The sequence below is a fragment of the Helianthus annuus genome, chromosome 11, assembly GCF_002127325.2.
Source record: "Helianthus annuus cultivar XRQ/B chromosome 11, HanXRQr2.0-SUNRISE, whole genome shotgun sequence".
Taxonomy (NCBI): domain Eukaryota; kingdom Viridiplantae; phylum Streptophyta; class Magnoliopsida; order Asterales; family Asteraceae; genus Helianthus; species Helianthus annuus.
The window spans coordinates 44,489,162-44,511,747 of record NC_035443.2 but is presented as its reverse complement, the minus strand read 5'-3'; positions in this window follow the sequence as shown (position 1 = coordinate 44,511,747).

The following is a 22,586-nucleotide window of genomic DNA, read 5'->3' as shown; positions in this document are numbered from 1 at the left end:
GATCCCTAGTGAAGAAACTCAATCTTATTCAGGATCATGGATCTCACCAATCATGAGATACTTACAACACGGGGAGATTCCTATGGGAGAAAATCCTAGAGCTTTCAGGATTAAGGTATCTCAATTCACAATCTTAAATAATGTATTATATAAGCGATCTCTTGCAGGACCATATTTAAGATGTATCGAGGATCCCGAAATTCAAGAAGTGTTGAGAGACTTCCATGAAGGAGATTGTGGAAACCACACTGGGGGCAGGGCATTGTTCTCAAGGATCCTTAGAACAGGATACTACTGGCCAACTATGAAAAGGGATGATGTAGAATATGCTAAGAAGTGTGATCCTTGTCAAAGACACAGCAATATCCTTCATCAGCCAGCTGAATTTCTACATCCTATACCATCCTCTTGGCCATTCATGAGATGGGGAATGGATATAGTTGGCAAGCTCCCTAAAGCACCTGGTGGAAAAGTATTTATGCTTGCCATGACCGACTACTTCTCCAAGTGGATAGAAGCTGAAGCTTTTGCTCAAGTCAGAGAAAAGGAAGTTATATCCTTTATTAAGAGAAACATTATAACCAGATTTGGCATTCCCTCTGAAATTGTATGTGATAATGGTTCCCAATTCATTGGGAGCAGAACCACTAACTTTTGTGACAGTTGGGGAATTAAGATGATAACATCAACACCAGTCCATCCACAAGCCAATGGTCAAGCAGAATCATCCAACAAGATCATCATCAACAACCTGAAGAAGAAATTAGGATCCAAGAAGGGGAAATGGGCAGAGGAATTGCCTTATGTGCTGTGGGCTGATAGGACAACTCCCAAGAATGCCACTGGTCAAACACCCACCCTTCTCTTTAGTATTTGGGGCAGAAGCAGTGATCCCAACAGAAATGGTGGTTCCAACTGCTAGAACAAGTACTCGTGATCCTGAAGAGAATGCTGCAAACCTAGCTCAAGACTTGGATACTATTGAGGAAATCAGGGATCTGGCTAGGATAAGGATGGCAAGCTACCAACAAAGAATGGCTGGTGCCTACAACAAAAATGTCAGGATAAGGAAGTTCCAAGTCGGGGATATGGTGTTGAGAAAAGCATTCCAAAATACCATCAATCCTGCTGATGGAAAATTGGCACCAAAATGGGAAGGCCCTTACTTGATTGAAGCCGAAGCAGGAAAGGGGGCATACAGATTGCTAACCATGGAAGGAAATTTGTTACCAAGAGCCTGGAATGCTATTCACTTAAAGAAATATTTCATGTGAACAGGATCCTTCAAGCATATGATCCTTACAATGAAAGCATCCTCGAAGGATCCCGACGATATCAGTGATCCTTACTCTGGTAAAGTCCCTATCTCAAAACTTTTCCATTTTCTTATTTCTACCTAAGGATAAGGATCACGTATCCTTCATCCTCCTCTCACGAGAATTTGAGTTCTGATAGTACAGGTATCCTCAGCATGTTATTGATAGTCTTCAAAAGCACCTCAGATCCTTGGGTTCAACCCCAGTTATCCTTGGGCTTGTCCCCAGTTTTCGCCTGTAGCGCACGATGATCCTGGTATAGTTCACGTCTTTGGGACCAGTACCCACTTTAGGGGCTGACAACCTCATCGTACTGGCTATATCTAGGATCCTACGTATAATGGTAGACGTACCATACATCCGTTCCTAAGGTTTCTAACGTTTCCACGTTAGCTAAGGTTTTGACATTTTCATGTCACCAAGTTTGGATAGTCGCCAGTAAGGGCCATACTCCAGTTTACATACGATCCTTGGGCTTGTCCCCAGTTATCCTTTGGGCTTGTCCCCAGTGATCCTTTGGGCTTGTCCCCAGTTATCCTTTGGGCATGTCCCCAGCTATTAATTTATCTTTTACATTGGCTTAGTCCCAAGTTATGTTCCATTTTTCAGGTTTTCAAAGTTAAACAAATAAGGATCCTTAATCCTTATTATCCATTAAAATTTTACTTACGGTTATCTTGATTAAAGGTTAGGATCCTAACTTGGATTCTCAGGTATGATCCTTGACTATTTTGATTATACTCGTTATTTTGAATAACCCTTACACTTTGACAACTAAACCTATGATCCTCGATCATAAACTATTTTTGAAAATTTTTCGATTACAGGATATTTGATCCAGGATCATATCCTAAAATGATTGAACATGATTTGCTTAACAATTGGAAAATAAAAGGATAAACAAAGGATAACAACAAGAGATAAGCCAGAAAAATTAGAGTTATTTTATTAACAAAGGATTTTAAACCCTTTCAAAAGTTGTCAAAATTGCCAACCCACGTTTCTACCAGCAAAACGTGGCCCGTCCACATGGGTTGGCAAAGGGTGTCCATTGTTTATGCAGTCATAGCAGGTGCAGGAAATTAAAAGCGGCAGGATCACAAAGGCTTCATCCCCCAAACAGAGGATCCCTCCACCATTTGCAATCCTACCTATTGTCCAAAGGATCCAGGATCCTCAATCCTAAAACTATTGTTTAAGTTACAGACCATCATTGTTTCAAAACATCACAACCACAAAAAACCACTACCAAATTTAAGAAAAAATTGGGCTCCGGCCAAGTCTCGAAATATCCATCATCGCCCAATCCTGCAGCTCAAACCTTCGCTGCACCATCACCACCAGCTCCACTTGCTTCTCCACCCTGATCCTTGCCAGCATCACCACCTTCAAGCATAGGGATCTCCTCGGCCTCATCATCATCCTCCAACTCTGCCAGCCTTGCCTTCCAGCCTTCCACGTCCCATGTGCCTTTGTCGAAGGAAGGATCCTGAGCCTCCGCAGCCATCTGCAGCTGGATCTTATACATGGTTATCGCAGCAGAGACCTTGGCATCCTGGGTAATGATAGGAGTAAAACCCCGTATCACCGGTTCAAATAAAACGGTAAAATAAAAGATAGATCTACGGTTCGTTTTGGATACAGATACACCACCAAAACCAACAGTAGGGCTGCGAATCACTCCCGAAGATACAGAAATCACCACTCCAGTTATAAATTCGGGTCTAAGAACACCACTCAATATGCCACAATTGAGCTAGCATAGACACATTAATTTAACTCTCACACTCAAGAGATAAATCAACAAAATTCTTTTCTCAAACATAAACTCACTGATCTTCATTCGTAAATAAAAATGAATTACATAAAGGAATTCCTAAAACTAATAACTACCCACTAACTCCACTAATCTAAATATATAAAAATAAAAATAAAACACATGTTGGAAAATAAAAAACTGCACAAAACATGGACTCATGCAAATAAAAAAAACACAAAAATATAACTTAAAAATATTAAATGAAAACATGACTTAAGGGGCTATCATTCTCTCGGTCTTCGAAAAAAGTTTGTCCTCAAACTTGGACAATCATATTAGGGGGCGGCTCAGGAGGTATTTGCGGTTGATTTCTAGTCGTGCGTAACCTAAGACGGAACCGTGGACTGAATGGGAAATTTACCATGTTCATGGCCTCAATTGATTTCCACAGTTGCATAGAATTTTTATTTACTATTTAGCCCTGTTGAATTCCATTTCCAATGATACAAGTAGACTCACCTTCTTTGTCCTCATATATATCAACCTTAATTCCATTCGTTACTTGGTTTAAGTTCCCTGTGTTGGACATATTTGCAACCATACTAGTGGATATAGCATGCATGCTTTGCTCGATGGCTAATGTCTTGTACTCTTCTGATTGAGGTTCGGATTCACCATGAACAAGTGAATCAATCCTTTGATCGGTAGTCGCGTTGAGAGCTTGATTTACAAATAAACACTCAGTTTCATTCGGAACAGTTCCGTCGTCATCGTATCGAAGGCCAACATTTTCTAAGGCAACACCAAAGTTAACTTTAGCCTTTTCTTCAACACTTCTCTGGTGTTTCGGTTCATCATCCCCTTTAACTTCTGGTCCATCCACATAATCACCATAGTTTTCTTCTTGAACTTCTCGCTTGCTGAGAAGTGTAGAAACCGATGACTCCACCTCCAAGTTTTTCTTAGGTTGTACCTCTACCCGCTCAAAATCAGACACAGATAAGATTGTGAACTTTTGCGCAGCCGATTGTTCTAAATTTTGTAAGTCTGTCTCAGGCTCGAGGCGGTTTTCCATTCCGATAGACTTGTCGTGATTCTCTGTAAAAACATTAAACCGAATTTCTATTCCAGGTTTGTCATGTGTTGGTGCTGCTCCACCCTTTAACTTGGCATGATAATCGAAGACATATTTTGGAAGCTTTTGTTTTGGCTTCACAGATCTGGAGTTAGCCCGTTCATCCCCAAGAATCTCTTGACGCAGTTTGTTTATCTGATTTTGCATAAACTGCAATTGTTGTTTCCATTTATGATTTTGTTGTACCATGGCCTCAACTCTAGCCTGCAAAACGTGTTCCTTGCCTTGCCTTGCGTCCATATAAACTGATTTGTAGAGAGTGTGAGTACTCAAAATTAGACGTTTTTTTTATGGGGTTTTTTTTTTTGGTCTGTAAGAAGGGAAACAGAAGAATAGAGTCGACGATGAATCGTTCGGCTCTGATACCAAATGATAGGAGTAAAACCCCGTATCACCGGTTCAAATAAAACGGTAAAATAAAAGATAGATCTACGGTTCGTTTTGGATACAGATACACCACCAAAACCAACAGTAGGGCTGCGAATCACTCCCGAAGATACAGAAATCACCACTCCGGTTATAAATTCGGGTCTAAGAACACCACTCAATATGCCACAATTGAGCTAGCATAGACACATTAATTTAACTCTCACACTCAAGAGATAAATCAACAAAATTCTTTTCTCAAACATAAACTCACTGATCTTCATTCGTAAATAAAAATGAATTACATAAAGGAATTCCTAAAACTAATAACTACCCACTAACTCCACTAATCTAAATATATAAAAATAAAAATAAAACACATGTTGGAAAATAAAAAACTGCACAAAACATGGACTCATGCAAATAAAAAAAACACAAAAATATAACTTAAAAATATTAAATGAAAACGTGACTTAAGGGGCTATCATTCTCTCGGTCTTCGAAAAAAGTTTGTCCTCAAACTTGGACAATCATATTAGGGGGCGGCTCAGGAGGTATTTGCGGTTGATTTCTAGTCGTGCGTAACCTAAGACGGAACCGTGGACTGAATGGGAAATTTACCATGTTCATGGCCTCAATTGATTTCCACAGTTGCATAGAATTTTTATTTACTATTTAGCCCTGTTGAATTCCATTGCCAATGATACAAGTAGACTCACCTTCTTTGTCCTCATATATATCAACCTTAATTCCATTTGTTACTTGGTTTAAGTTCCCTGTGTTGGACATATTTGCAACCATACTAGTGGATATAGCATGCATGCTTTGCTCGATGGCTAATGTCTTGTACTCTTCTGATTGAGGTTCGGATTCACCATGAACAAGTGAATCAATCCTTTGATCGGTAGTCGCGTTGAGAGCTTGATTTACAAATAAACACTCAGTTTCATTCGGAACAGTTCCGTCGTCATCGTATCGAAGGCCAACATTTTCTAAGGCAACACCAAAGTTAACTTTAGCCTTTTCTTCAACACTTCTCTGGTGTTTCGGTTCATCATCCCCTTTAACTTCTGGTCCATCCACATAATCACCATAGTTTTCTTCTTGAACTTCTCGCTTGCTGAGAAGTGTAGAAACCGATGACTCCACCTCCAAGCTTTTCTTAGGTTGTACCTCTACCCGCTCAAAATCAGACACAGATAAGATTGTGAACTTTTGCGCAGCCGATTGTTCTAAATTTTGTAAGTCTGTCTCAGGCTCGAGGCGGTTTTCCATTCCGATAGACTTGTCGTGATTCTCTGTAAAAACATTAAACCGAATTTCTATTCCAGGTTTGTCATGTGTTGGTGCTGCTCCACCCTTTAACTTGGCATGATAATCGAAGACATATTTTGGAAGCTTTTGTTTTGGCTTCACAGATCTGGAGTTAGCCCGTTCATCCCCAAGAATCTCTTGACGCAGTTTGTTTATCTGATTTTGCATAAACTGCAATTGTTGTTTCCATTTATGATTTTGTTGTACCATGGCCTCAACTCTAGCCTGCAAAACGTGTTCCTTGCCTTGCCTTGCGTCCATATAAACTGATTTGTAGAGAGTGTGAGTACTCAAAATTAGACGTTTTTTTTATAGGGTTTTTTTTTGGTCTGTAAGAAGGGAAACAGAAGAATAGAGTCGACGATGAATCGTTCGGCTCTGATACCAAATGATAGGAGTAAAACCCCGTATCACCGGTTCAAATAAAACGGTAAAATAAAAGATAGATCTACGGTTCGTTTTGGATACAGATACACCACCAAAACCAACAGTAGGGCTGCGAATCACTCCCGAAGATACAGAAATCACCACTCCGGTTATAAATTCGGGTCTAAGAACACCACTCAATATGCCACAATTGAGCTAGCATAGACACATTAATTTAACTCTCACACTCAAGAGATAAATCAACAAAATTCTTTTCTCAAACATAAACTCACTGATCTTCATTCGTAAATAAAAATGAATTACATAAAGGAATTCCTAAAACTAATAACTACCCACTAACTCCACTAATCTAAATATATAAAAATAAAAATAAAACACATGTTGGAAAATAAAAAAGTGCACAAAACATGGACTCATGCAAATAAAAAAAACACAAAAATATAACTTAAAAATATTAAATGAAAACGTGACTTAAGGGGCTATCAGGTAATGTCATGCTTCTCATAATCAAAATTGATCAGCATCCTGGCAACTTTATCCTTGGTGGCCCGGAGCTCCTTCTCAAGATCAGCAATCTTGAGATCCTTCAGCACACCCATCTGTTGGAGGTCGGCAATTTGGCGGTCTTGATCCTCAACGTGGCCAATATATGTTTCTATTTCAGCGAGTTTCTGCAGAAAGGGAAAAGGGTAAGTTCAGGACCAGTTGATCCTCAAACAAGCAGGATATACAAGCAAGAGCAGTGATCCTTACTTCGTTAACGTAATCAAGAAACTGTTGGCGGAGCACGGGAAATCCTTGAAGATTTTTATAACACATGATCCTTACATGTGATCCTAACCAGTGATCCTTGTTTCTTTGGCAGATAGTGATCCTCAGCAGAGTTCCAGGATCAGGATCACGGACCAACATAGGGATCCTCATGCTAACAGTTGTTTTCATTGAATTTAATGTTATCTTGCAGGAATGTCTAGCAGGATCCGCTCTTAGCATCGCAAACAAGGGACGCGTCTTTACAACTTTGACATATGCTTAATCAGAGATGAACGTTGTAGAGGATATGGAAACTCGGCATGACTTAAGGGCGATAATTTAGGCTAGATTTACTTTTATTTCTAAAGGGGTAATGAGCTGATTGTTAGTCTATTTACCTAAAATAGGTCACTCACACTTGTATATATAACACTCTTCCCCATTCGGAAGACACACAACACATTTCTCACACGCTTAGACACTCGATACTATAGTGATCCTTGTACTCAGCTCATTATCATCCGAAGTTGTAACCATTTTTTGTTATATTGAAGTTTGGTGATCGGTAGTTGCCATCACCCGAGGTTTTTTATGCCGGAGATCATTCATTGATCAAGGGCTTTTTCCTCGTATAAATCCTTGTGTCACTTGCATATTTCTCACTAAAGTGATCCTTTACTTTTTCAACAAACCAAGCATCATTCCCCGTTTACTTAGAGTTTGGTTGCATTATCCTTGTGTGATTTTTGACCAAAACACCTCATATGCTTAGTAATTTGCAAACCTGCTATCAAGGCTTCATATTCAGCCTCATTGTTAGTAGTTTGGAATTCACAAGCTATGGAGTGGGGTATTATGTCCCCCTGTGGCGATTTTAGTAGTATTCCAAGCCCAGTTCCTTTGACATTAGAAGCTCGATCAGTAAAGAGTATCCAAGGATCCTTAGTTTCCTCTAGCTGTTGGACTTCTAGTTCAGCTTCCCTTTGCAAGTCACTATTGAAATCTGCCACAAAGTCAGCTAAGGCTTGGGATTTCATGGCAGTTCTAGGTTCATATCTTATATCATAAGCACTAAGCTTCACTGCCCACTTAGCCATCCTTCCTGACATTTTAGGTTTCCTGAGAACATTCTTAATTGGAAAGTTAGTTTTAACAATAATGGTATGAGTTTCAAAATAATGTCTTAATTTAGTAGACGCCATAATTAAGGCAAGAATAAGTTTTTCTAAATGTGAATACCTGGATTCAGCATCAAGCAAACTTTTACTTACATAATAAACAGGATGTTGTGTACCTTCGTGATCCTTAACAAGGACGGCACTTACTGCTTTAGAGGATACTGCGAGGTATAAGGATAACACATCCCCTTTTTCTGGTTTCATCAAGGCGGGAGCTGAGGATAGGTAATCCTTAAGAGCTTTGAGAGCATTTTCATGCTTTTCAATCCAGTCAAATTTCTTATTCTTTCTTAAAATGTCATAGAATTCTTTGCACTTTTCTGATGACTTGGATATGAATCTATTCAAGGCTGCGATCCTTCCTGTCAATCTTTGCACATCCTTGGCATTGGCAGGAGATTTAATATTCACAATAGCCTTAATTTGTTCTGGACTTGCTTCAATGCCTCTTTTTGTCACCATATATCCTAGGAATTTACCTGCTTTAACACCAAAGTGACACTTGGAAGGATTTAGTTTCATATTAAATTTATCAAGGTTATTGAATGCTTCTTCCAAGTCTCTAAGGTGATCCTCAGCTTTCTTAGACTTAACCACCATGTCATCTATATAGACTTCCATAGTGTGTCCAATTTGATCCTTGAACATCATATTGACTAGCCTTTGATAAGTAGCACCTGCATTTCTTAGTCCAAATGGCATAGCAATATAACAATATATACTAGTTGGGGTCATAAAAGCTGTATCTTCTTGATCAGATGGTTCCATCTGAATTTGCTGAAATCCAATGTGGGGCAATGGGAAAGGATCCTTGGGACATGCCTTATTTAAATCAGTGAAATCGACACATACCCTCCACTTTCCGTTTTTATTTTGAATAACAACCACATTGGCCAACCATCTTGGATACTTGACCTCTCTAATCATACCTGCTCGGAGTAATTTTTCTACCTCCTCCTGGATAATGGCATTTCTTTCAGGTGCAAACTTCCTCCTCTTTTGATGGATTGGCTTGAATGACCTGTCAATGCCAAGCGTATGAGTAATTATATCTTTAGATATACCTGTCATATCTTCGTGCTTCCATGCAAAGGTAGTTTTTCTCCTCTTGAGGAAGGATACCAAATCCTCTTCTATTTTACCAAGGATCCCTGATCCTATGTAAATCTTGGATTCAGGATCATGAGGATCCATAAGGATTTCTTTCACATCCTGCTCTCTTGCCTCCAAGACATCCCTTGGAGGATACTTTAATTGCTATTGCTCCCTCGACTTTGAGGATGGCTTCATTGATGATGTGTAGCAGTTCTTAGCTTCTTGTTAATCACTCTCAATTTTCACCACCCCCATGGACTAGGAAGCTTCACACATTGATGATAATTAGATGGGACTGCCTTCATGTCATGTATCCAAGGCCTGCCAAGGATAATGTTGCAACAGGATAAGCAATCTATAACACAAAATTTTTTATAAGAATGGAGTCCTTCAATATAGATGGGGAGTTTGATGTCCCCCAGAGTGTTCTTGGTCTCTCCACTGAATCCCACAAGTACTGAGGATCTTGGTACAATATCGGATTCAGGAATATTCATTTTCTTTAGGACATCAAGCTGGATGATGTTCACTGAGCTTCCTCCATCTATAAGGATCCTGCGAACAAAATGGTTAGAAATAAGCAAAGTAATAACAAGACCATCATGATGAGGATCCTGAACGTCAACACGATCACCCTCATCAAAAGTTATGATTTTATCCTTGGTAACAGTGGAGGTTCGGATGGGTCTGTCTCCATTATCCATCTTGGTTTCCTTGGCATGTCTTTTGGCTGCCGAAAAGGAAGTACCACAAATGTCTGATCCACCGGATATAAAGTTTATAACTTGTGCGTCTGCTGGAGGAGCAGGAGTCTTTTCTGGGATCCTTTCAGGATCCTGGATCCTTGACTTCTTTCGTCCCAAAAGTTCCTTCAAGTGCCCCTTGCTCAACAAGTAACCAATCTCTTTCCTCAGTGCAATGCACTCTTCGGTGAGATGCCCGAAATCCTCATGATATGCACACTATTTGGATTTGTCTTTTGTAGCAGCTGGTTTATCACTTTTCCTTGGCCACCTAGCTTTCTTACTTAAATTCTGCATTGCAAGAATTAGTTCATTTTTATCAACAGAAAAACAGTATTCAGAAATTGGAGGATAATCCTCATCATCCTCTTCTTGTTCTACTGCATGCACATTCTGGTTATCAGACTTGTTGTTGGATTTGAACTTGTTATTCTTGAAGTAGGATCCTTGCTTTTCCTGTTTCAAGGATCCTGCCAGTCTCTCCTGGATCCTTTTGTCATCCTCTAAACGGATGAACCTAAGGGCCCTGGTTCTTACTTCATCAAGATTCCTGCATGGGGTCATAACAAGATCATCATAGAATAATAAATCCCTAAGTAAACCCATTTTAAAGGCTTCTACAACCGTGGCAATATCCAGGTTAGGAATATCTAAGGATTCTTTACTAAACTTAGTGATATAATCTCTAAGTGATTCATTTTGACCTTGAGTTACCCTATACAAATCACTAGTTAAATGTTCAAATTTTCTACTACAAGAGAATTGATTATTAAACAGGTTAACTAGATTAGCAAATGAAGTAATAGAGTAAGGGGGAAGACTTAGCAGCCATTTAAGAGCTGATCCTGTAAGTGTGGATCTAAAACCCTTGCATAGACATGCTTCTTTTAACCTCTCTGGGATGGGGTTGATCTCCATCCTTTCTCTATATTGAGCCACATGTTCTTCAGGATCTGTCGAGCCATCATACAATTTCATAGTTGGTATTTGGAACCTTTTGGGTATCTCAGTATCACAAATAGGTGGTGCAAAACGAGATATCTTATGGCTCCCATCTGCAATTTCAGGAATGGGTTTAACCACTCCTGGAACGCTGGATATCATATCCTTCAGCAAGGACGGCACTTACTGCTTTAGAGGATACTGCGAGGTATAAGGATAACACATCCCCTTTTTCTGGTTTCATCAAGGCGGGAGCTGAGGATAGGTAATCCTTAAGAGCTTTGAGAGCATTTTCATGCTTTTCAATCCAGTCAAATTTCTTATTCTTTCTTAAAATGTCATAGAATTCTTTGCACTTTTCTGATGACTTGGATATGAATCTATTCAAGGCTGCGATCCTTCCTGTCAATCTTTGCACATCCTTGGCATTGGCAGGAGATTTAATATTCACAATAGCCTTAATTTGTTCTGGACTTGCTTCAATGCCTCTTTTTGTCACCATATATCCTAGGAATTTACCTGCTTTAACACCAAAGTGACACTTGGAAGGATTTAGTTTCATATTAAATTTATCAAGGTTATTGAATGCTTCTTCCAAGTCTCTAAGGTGATCCTCAACTTTCTTAGACTTAACCACCATGTCATCTATATAGACTTCCATAGTGTGTCCAATTTGATCCTTGAACATCATATTGACTAGCCTTTGATAAGTAGCACCTGCATTTCTTAGTCCAAATGGCATAGCAATATAACAATATATACTAGTTGGGGTCATAAAAGCTGTATCTTCTTGATCAGATGGTTCCATCTGAATTTGCTGAAATCCAATGTGGGGCAATGGGAAAGGATCCTTGGGACATGCCTTATTTAAATCAGTGAAATCGACACATACCCTCCACTTTCCGTTTTTATTTTGAATAACAACCACATTGGCCAACCATCTTGGATACTTGACCTCTCTAATCATACCTGCTCGGAGTAATTTTTCTACCTCCTCCTGGATAATGGCATTTCTTTCAGGTGCAAACTTCCTCCTCTTTTGATGGATTGGCTTGAATGACCTGTCAATGCCAAGCGTATGAGTAATTATATCTTTAGATATACCTGTCATATCTTCGTGCTTCCATGCAAAGGTAGTTTTTCTCCTCTTGAGGAAGGATACCAAATCCTCTTCTATTTTACCAAGGATCCCTGATCCTATGTAAATCTTGGATTCAGGATCATGAGGATCCATAAGGATTTCTTTCACATCCTGCTCTCTTGCCTCCAAGACATCCCTTGGAGGATACTTTAATTGCTATTGCTCCCTCGACTTTGAGGATGGCTTCATTGATGATGTGTAGCAGTTCTTAGCTTCTTGTTAATCACTCTCAATTTTCACCACCCCCATGGACTAGGAAGCTTCACACATTGTTGATAATTAGATGGGACTGCCTTCATGTCATGTATCCAAGGCCTGCCAAGGATAATGTTGCAACAGGATAAGCAATCTATAACACAAAATTTTTTATAAGAATGGAGTCCTTCAATATAGATGGGGAGTTTGATGTCCCCCAGAGTGTTCTTGGTCTCTCCACTGAATCCCACAAGTACTGAGGATCTTGGTACAATATCGGATTCAGGAATATTCATTTTCTTTAGGACATCAAGCTGGATGATGTTCACTGAGCTTCCTCCATCTATAAGGATCCTGCGAACAAAATGGTTAGAAATAAGCAAAGTAATAACAAGACCATCATGATGAGGATCCTGAACGTCAACACGATCATCCTCATCAAAAGTTATGATTTTATCCTTGGTAACAGTGGAGGTTCGGATGGGTCTGTCTCCATTATCCATCTTGGTTTCCTTGGCATGTCTTTTGGCTGCCGAAAAGGAAGTACCACAAATGTCTGATCCACCGGATATAAAGTTTATAACTTGTGCGTCTGCTGGAGGAGCAGGAGTCTTTTCTGGGATCCTTTCAGGATCCTGGATCCTTGACTTCTTTCGTCCCAAAAGTTCCTTCAAGTGCCCCTTGCTCAACAAGTAACCAATCTCTTTCCTCAGTGCAATGCACTCTTCGGTGAGATGCCCGAAATCCTCATGATATGCACACTATTTGGATTTGTCTTTTGTAGCAGCTGGTTTATCACTTTTCCTTGGCCACCTAGCTTTCTTACTTAAATTCTGCATTGCAAGAATTAGTTCATTTTTATCAACAGAAAAACAGTATTCAGAAATTGGAGGATAATCCTCATCATCCTCTTCTTGTTCTACTGCATGCACATTCTGGTTATCAGACTTGTTGTTGGATTTGAACTTGTTATTCTTGAAGTAGGATCCTTGCTTTTCCTGTTTCGAGGATCCTGCCAGTCTCTCCTGGATCCTTTTGTCATCCTCTAAACGGATGAACCTAAGGGCCCTGGTTCTTACTTCATCAAGATTCCTGCATGGGGTCATAACAAGATCATCATAGAATAATGAATCCCTAAGTAAACCCATTTTAAAGGCTTCTACAACCGTGGCAATATCCAGGTTAGGAATATCTAAGGATTCTTTACTAAACTTAGTGATATAATCTCTAAGTGATTCATTTTGACCTTGAGTTACCCTATACAAATCACTAGTTAAATGTTCAAATTTTCTACTACAAGAGAATTGATTATTAAACAGGTTAACTAGATTAGCAAATGAAGTAATAGAGTAAGGGGGAAGACTTAGCAGCCATTTAAGAGCTGATCCTGTAAGTGTGGATCTAAAACCCTTGCATAGACATGCTTCTTTTAACCTCTCTGGGATGGGGTTGATCTCCATCCTTTCTCTATATTGAGCCACATGTTCTTCAGGATCTGTCGAGCCATCATACAATTTCATAGTTGGTATTTGGAACCTTTTGGGTATCTCAGTATCACAAATAGGTGGTGCAAAACGAGATATCTTATGGCTCCCATCTGCAATTTCAGGAATGGGTTTAACCACTCCTGAAACGCTGGATATCATATCCTTCAGCAAGGACGGCACTTACTGCTTTAGAGGATACTGCGAGGTATAAGGATAACACATCCCCTTTTTCTGGTTTCATCAAGGCGGGAGCTGAGGATAGGTAATCCTTAAGAGCTTTGAGAGCATTTTCATGCTTTTCAATCCAGTCAAATTTCTTATTCTTTCTTAAAATGTCATAGAATTCTTTGCACTTTTCTGATGACTTGGATATGAATCTATTCAAGGCTGCGATCCTTCCTGTCAATCTTTGCACATCCTTGGCATTGGCAGGAGATTTAATATTCACAATAGCCTTAATTTGTTCTGGACTTGCTTCAATGCCTCTTTTTGTCACCATATATCCTAGGAATTTACCTGCTTTAACACCAAAGTGACACTTGGAAGGATTTAGTTTCATATTAAATTTATCAAGGTTATTGAATGCTTCTTCCAAGTCTCTAAGGTGATCCTCAGCTTTCTTAGACTTAACCACCATGTCATCTATATAGACTTCCATAGTGTGTCCAATTTGATCCTTGAACATCATATTGACTAGCCTTTGATAAGTAGCACCTGCATTTCTTAGTCCAAATGGCATAGCAATATAACAATATATACTAGTTGGGGTCATAAAAGCTGTATCTTCTTGATCAGATGGTTCCATCTGAATTTGCTGAAATCCAATGTGGGGCAATGGGAAAGGATCCTTGGGACATGCCTTATTTAAATCAGTCAAATCGACACATACCCTCCACTTTCCGTTTTTATTTTGAATAACAACCACATTGGCCAACCATCTTGGATACTTGACCTCTCTAATCATACCTGCTCGGAGTAACTTTTCTACCTCCTCCTGGATAATGGCATTTCTTTCAGGTGCAAACTTCCTCCTCTTTTGATGGATTGGCTTGAATGACCTGTCAATGCCAAGCGTATGAGTAATTATATCTTTAGATATACCTGTCATATCTTCGTGCTTCCATGCAAAGGTAGTTTTTCTCCTCTTGAGGAAGGATACCAAATCCTCTTCTATTTTACCAAGGATCCCTGATCCTATGTAAATCTTGGATTCAGGATCATGAGGATCCATAAGGATTTCTTTCACATCCTGCTCTCTTGCCTCCAAGACATCCCTTGGAGGATACTTTAATTGCTATTGCTCCCTCGACTTTGAGGATGGCTTCATTGATGATGTGTAGCAGTTCTTAGCTTCTTGTTAATCACTCTCAATTTTCACCACCCCCATGGACTAGGAAGCTTCACACATTGATGATAATTAGATGGGACTGCCTTCATGTCATGTATCCCAGGCCTGCCAAGGATAATGTTGCAACAGGATAAGCAATCTATAACACAAAATTTTTTATAAGAATGGAGTCCTTCAATATAGATGGGGAGTTTGATGTCCCCCAGAGTGTTCTTGGTCTCTCCACTGAATCCCACAAGTACTGAGGATCTTGGTACAATATCGGATTCAGGAATATTCATTTTCTTTAGGACATCAAGCTGGATGATGTTCACTGAGCTTCCTCCATCTATAAGGATCCTGCGAACAAAATGGTTAGAAATAAGCAAAGTAATAACAAGACCATCATGATGAGGATCCTGAACGTCAACACGATCATCCTCATCAAAAGTTATGATTTTATCCTTGGTAACAGTGGAGGTTCGGATGGGTCTGTCTCCATTATCCATCTTGGTTTCCTTGGCATGTCTTTTGGCTGCCGAAAAGGAAGTACCACAAATGTCTGATCCACCGGATATAAAGTTTATAACTTGTGCGTCTGCTGGAGGAGCAGGAGTCTTTTCTGGGATCCTTTCAGGATCCTGGATCCTTGACTTCTTTCGTCCCAAAAGTTCCTTCAAGTGCCCCTTGCTCAACAAGTAACCAATCTCTTTCCTCAGTGCAATGCACTCTTCGGTGAGATGCCCGAAATCCTCATGATATGCACACTATTTGGATTTGTCTTTTGTAGCAGCTGGTTTATCACTTTTCCTTGGCCACCTAGCTTTCTTACTTAAATTCTGCATTGCAAGAATTAGTTCATTTTTATCAACAGAAAAACAGTATTCAGAAATTGGAGGATAATCCTCATCATCCTCTTCTTGTTCTACTGCATGCACATTCTGGTTATCAGACTTGTTGTTGGATTTGAACTTGTTATTCTTGAAGTAGGATCCTTGCTTTTCCTGTTTCGAGGATCCTGCCAGTCTCTCCTGGATCCTTTTGTCATCCTCTAAACGGATGAACCTAAGGGCCCTGGTTCTTACTTCATCAAGATTCCTGCATGGGGTCATAACAAGATCATCATAGAATAATGAATCCCTAAGTAAACCCATTTTAAAGGCTTCTACAACCGTGGCAATATCCAGGTTAGGAATATCTAAGGATTCTTTACTAAACTTAGTGATATAATCTCTAAGTGATTCATTTTGACCTTGAGTTACCCTATACAAATCACTAGTTAAATGTTCAAATTTTCTACTACAAGAGAATTGATTATTAAACAGGTTAACTAGATTAGCAAATGAAGTAATAGAGTAAGGGGGAAGACTTAGCAGCCATTTAAGAGCTGATCCTGTAAGTGTGGATCTAAAACCCTTGCATAGACATGCTTCTTTTAACCTCTCTGGGATGGGGTTGATCTCCATCCTTTCTCTATATTAAGCCACATGTTCTTCAGGATCTGTCGAGCCATCATACAATTTCATAGTTGGTATTTGGAACCTTTTGGGTATCTCAGTATCACAAATAGGTGGTGCAAAATGAGATATCTTATGGCTCCCATCTGCAATTTCAGGAATGGGTTTAACCACTCCTGGAACGCTGGATATCATATCCTTCAGCAAGGACGGCACTTACTGCTTTAGAGGATACTGCGAGGTATAAGGATAACACATCCCCTTTTTCTGGTTTCATCAAGGCGGGAGCTGAGGATAGGTAATCCTTAAGAGCTTTGAGAGCATTTTCATGCTTTTCAATCCAGTCAAATTTCTTATTCTTTCTTAAAATGTCATAGAATTCTTTGCACTTTTCTGATGACTTGGATATGAATCTATTCAAGGCTGCGATCCTTCCTGTCAATCTTTGCACATCCTTGGCATTGGCAGGAGATTTAATATTCACAATAGCCTTAATTTGTTCTGGACTTGCTTCAATGCCTCTTTTTGTCACCATATATCCTAGGAATTTACCTGCTTTAACACCAAAGTGACACTTGGAAGGATTTAGTTTCATATTAAATTTATCAAGGTTATTGAATGCTTCTTCCAAGTCTCTAAGGTGATCCTCAGCTTTCTTAGACTTAACCACCATGTCATCTATATAGACTTCCATAGTGTGTCCAATTTGATCCTTCAACATCATATTGACTAGCCTTTGATAAGTAGCACCTGCATTTCTTAGTCCAAATGGCATAGCAATATAACAATATATACTAGTTGGGGTCATAAAAGCTGTATCTTCTTGATCAGATGGTTCCATCTGAATTTGCTGAAATCCAATGTGGGGCAATGGGAAAGGATCCTTGGGACATGCCTTATTTAAATCAGTCAAATCGACACATACCCTCCACTTTCCGTTTTTATTTTGAATAACAACCACATTGGCCAACCATCTTGGATACTTGACCTCTCTAATCATACCTGCTCGGAGTAACTTTTCTACCTCCTCCTGGATAATGGCATTTCTTTCAGGTGCAAACTTCCTCCTCTTTTGATGGATTGGCTTGAATGACCTGTCAATGCCAAGCGTATGAGTAATTATATCTTTAGATATACCTGTCATATCTTCGTGCTTCCATGCAAAGGTAGTTTTTCTCCTCTTGAGGAAGGATACCAAATCCTCTTCTATTTTACCAAGGATCCCTGATCCTATGTAAATCTTGGATTCAGGATCATGAGGATCCATAAGGATTTCTTTCACATCCTGCTCTCTTGCCTCCAAGACATCCCTTGGAGGATACTTTAATTGCTATTGCTCCCTCGACTTTGAGGATGGCTTCATTGATGATATGTAACAGTTCTTAGCTTCTTGTTAATCACTCTCAATTTTCACCACCCCCATGGACTAGGAAGCTTCACACATTGATGATAATTAGATGGGACTGCCTTCATGTCATGTATCCAAGGCCTGCCAAGGATAATGTTGCAACAGGATAAGCAATCTATAACACAAAATTTTTTATAAGAATGGAGTCCTTCAATATAGATGGGGAGTTTGATGTCCCCCAGAGTGTTCTTGGTCTCTCCACTGAATCCCACAAGTACTGAGGATCTTGGTACAATATCGGATTCAGGAATATTCATTTTCTTTAGGACGTCAAGCTGGATGATGTTCACTGAGCTTCCTCCATCTATAAGGATCCTGCGAACAAAATGGTTAGAAATAAGCAAAGTAATAACAAGACCATCATGATGAGGATCCTGAACGTCAACACGATCATCCTCATCAAAAGTTATGATTTTATCCTTGGTAACAGTGGAGGTTCGGATGGGTCTCTCTCCATTATCCATCTTGGTTTCCTTGGCATGTCTTTTGGCTGCCGAAAAGGAAGTACCACAAATGTCTGATCCACCGGATATAAAGTTTATAACTTGTGCGTCTGCTGGAGGAGCAGGAGTCTTTTCTGGGATCCTTTCAGGATCCTGGATCCTTGACTTCTTTCGTCCCAAAAGTTCCTTCAAGTGCCCCTTGCTCAACAAGTAACCAATCTCTTTCCTCAGTGCAATGCACTCTTCGGTGAGATGCCCGAAATCCTCATGATATGCACACTATTTGGATTTGTCTTTTGTAGCAGCTGGTTTATCACTTTTCCTTGGCCACCTAGCTTTCTTACTTAAATTCTGCATTGCAAGAATTAGTTCATTTTTATCAACAGAAAAACAGTATTCAGAAATTGGAGGATAATCCTCATCATCCTCTTCTTGTTCTACTGCATGCACATTCTGGTTATCAGACTTGTTGTTGGATTTGAACTTGTTATTCTTGAAGTAGGATCCTTGCTTTTCCTGTTTCGAGGATCCTGCCAGTCTCTCCTGGATCCTTTTGTCATCCTCTAAACGGATGAACCTAAGGGCCCTGGTTCTTACTTCATCAAGATTCCTGCATGGGGTCATAACAAGATCATCATAGAATAATGAATCCCTAAGTAAACCCATTTTAAAGGCTTCTACAACCGTGGCAATATCCAGGTTAGGAATATCTAAGGATTCTTTACTAAACTTAGTGATATAATCTCTAAGTGATTCATTTTGACCTTGAGTTACCCTATACAAATCACTAGTTAAATGTTCAAATTTTCTACTACAAGAGAATTGATTATTAAACAGGTTAACTAGATTAGCAAATGAAGTAATAGAGTAAGGGGGAAGACTTAGCAGCCATTTAAGAGCTGATCCTGTAAGTGTGGATCTAAAACCCTTGCATAGACATGCTTCTTTTAACCTCTCTGGGATGGGGTTGATCTCCATCCTTTCTCTATATTGAGCCACATGTTCTTCAGGATCTGTCGAGCCATCATACAATTTCATAGTTGGTATTTGGAACCTTTTGGGTATCTCAGTATCACAAATAGGTGGTGCAAAACGAGATATCTTATGGCTCCCATCTGCAATTTCAGGAATGGGTTTAACCACTCCTGGAACGCTGGATATCATATCCTTCAGCAAGGACGGCACTTACTGCTTTAGAGGACGACACTTAACGCTGGATATCATATCCATGGATCCGAAAACCTGCGATGAGGATTCTTGAGGCTGAAAGGAGGATCCTTGAACATGAGAGAATCCTTGAACCTGAGAGGATCCTCGAACCTGAGAGGATCCTTAAACCTGCTGTGTCCCCATGTACCCTCCTGAACTGGTGAAGGATCCTTGATGCTGGAAGAAGGGTCGCTGGCTGAAAATAGGATCCTAGAGCCTGAGTCATTGCTGACGATCCGTAATGCATTCCTCTTATTCCACCCAAGTATTGGATATCCGGAGCTGTAGAATGCTGTGAGGTTATGACCGGGGTGTCAAAATTCAGAGACCAAGCATCAATGGGTGTTGGTGCACTACATGTGTCGACTCTGTTGGTGCACTACATCTGTCGACTTCATCTTGTATCGAGTCTTACATTGATTTGTATAGATTAGGGCACGTTTGACGAGAAAATAGGAGAATGTATGTGTCTTAGGTGATGATTTCGCTCATATGGTCATAGACAGGTGATTTCGCTTATTTGGACATGTTGGGATTTCGCTTTTGTGGTCATGCACATAGGGGCGAAATCAGAACACTATAAATAGGTGTTCCTTGAGCGAAATCATTAGTGATTGCCTTGTATTCCACGCCGAAGTGCTGCCGGTGTGAAGACTGCTTGTATTTGCATTCAAATCAATACAATCAGTAGTTAAAGTGAAGAATCAGCTGTTTCTAGCTTTGTTTCTTGTTATTCCGCACCTGAAACAGAGTAGAACACCTCTGAACGACTCATTCGGGTCAGATCGCGATCCTACAATTGGTATCAGAGCTCAGGAGGAGGAGTTCTGCAGAGATTAGCTGGAATTCATCGAGATTTCTTACTTCTACACCTTCTTTTATCATTTCAGAGAGATTTACTGGTCAACATTGGATCAAAATTTCACAGACTGTGCGTAATTGGACATAGACAAATCCCTGAAAGTTTCACACTGAAATTCAAAGTAAAAATGGACAAAATTGACCTCGGACTTGATTTCGCTCATATGGACATTATATGATTTCGCTTATAGAACATCAGATTTCGCTCCAAGGTCAACCTAAAAACCCTGATTTCGCTTTTGTGAACCACCAAGAACCCTGATTTCGCTCATATGTCCACCCAAGAACACCTGATTTCGCTTTTGTGAACTCAAAAACCCTAATTTCGCTCTTATGAACATCAGATTTCGCTCTTGAGTCTCCAAAACCTTAATTTCGCTCAAAAGGACACCCAGTATACCTGATTTCGCTTATAAGTCACTGATTTTGAAAAATGTGATTAGTCATTATGGATACCGAGTTCTATAACGTGTTTGCAACACCGACTGGTCCAGCTGCCATTGTTCAAGCTATGAGTTTGCAAAATGATACGGGAACCACCCAAAAGCCCCCTAAATTGATGAGTATCGAAGAATATTACGGGTGGAAAGACAGATTCGAGAATTGGGTTCAGGCAAACCATCTTAGGTCGTGGGAATGTATACTGAAGAAATACGTGTTGCCTCGAACAGATTTGAAGGTTCTCAAAGAGTTATCTGAGTTCACGGATCAAGAACGGGTTATGTACAAAGCTGAGAAAATGATGATCAGTCTGCTTCAACAAGCCATAAAAGAAGACATATTCATATTGCTACAGCATGACAAAACTGCAAAATCAATCTGGGATGCATTTAAAGTTAAATTTGAGGGTATTGAGAATATGATAAAGAGCAAGAAGGCACTGTTAAAGAAAGAGTTTTATTTGTTCAGTAGTTTACCGGGAGAGGATACGAAGAAACTGATTGAGAGATACTGTCACTTAGTGCGATCCATGTCAATGTTGAGTATTACAAAAGATCGTGAAGAGTGGGTAGACAAGCTAGCCGATGCGTTACCGCAGAAAGAATGGGGAACGTATTTGATGATTCTGAAAAATACGGGTGTTTATGACGGGCTAACAATTTCTCAGTTCATTGAAAATATCGAGAGTCAGGATTTGGAACAGTAAAAGATCGCGAGGATGAACAGTCCAAGTGGTCAACAAGCCGTAAAGATGTATTACAAAGGAAGTATTCCGGTTCCAGAAGCTGAGAGAAGTCCGAAAATCCAAGCTGCATTCAGTGCTAGGGATTCATCAGAAAAAGCTGATCAGGGATCAAACAAAAGCAGCAGTGGATTTTCATCATTTCCGAGTGTCAATCCTAAAGAGTCAAATTCAAGCTTTTAGTCTCAAAGCACAAAGACAGGAAATGGTTACGTGATTCAGTGCAACATCGCTCTAAATCTTCTAGAGGGTCAAAGTTTTTCAGAAGAAACTGCTAAAGACCACATGGCTCTACTTGGTTCTGTGTTATTATCTTATGAGGGTCTAGTAGCTGGTCGGATCGGGAATCTTATGCTCACAAAGGAGGATTACGATCAAATAGACGCCGAAGAGATGGAATTAATGGATATCAAATGGTGTCTAGCTAGTGTTCTTAGGCATGCTGAAAAGTTCAAGACTATTACCGGGAGAAATGACTTTCTTGATGCTCATGTATCTACTTTAGGTTTTGATAAATCTAAAGTTACTTGTTTTTGATGCAGGGAGAAAGGACAATTCAAGCGAGAGTGCAAGAATAGGGAAGCTAGTTGTGCTCAGAATCCGTTCGAAAAAGACGACTACTACCGAAAAGCCATTTATCAATAGGTTGGTCAACAACAAGATTCACAGACGGCTCATGGTAGAAAGATTGAGGATTCAAAGAGAGCTTGCTTGGTAGATTTCAACTGGAACAACTACATATCAACTGAAAGCAAAGCATGTTTAGTCGATCAAGATGATGAGAGACTACCTGAAGGCTTCAGCTGGGATATGTTTGTTGATGAAAAGGGAGAGTACAAAGCTTTTATCGCTAAAATTATCAGAGAACCAGACATGTTTGCCACCTG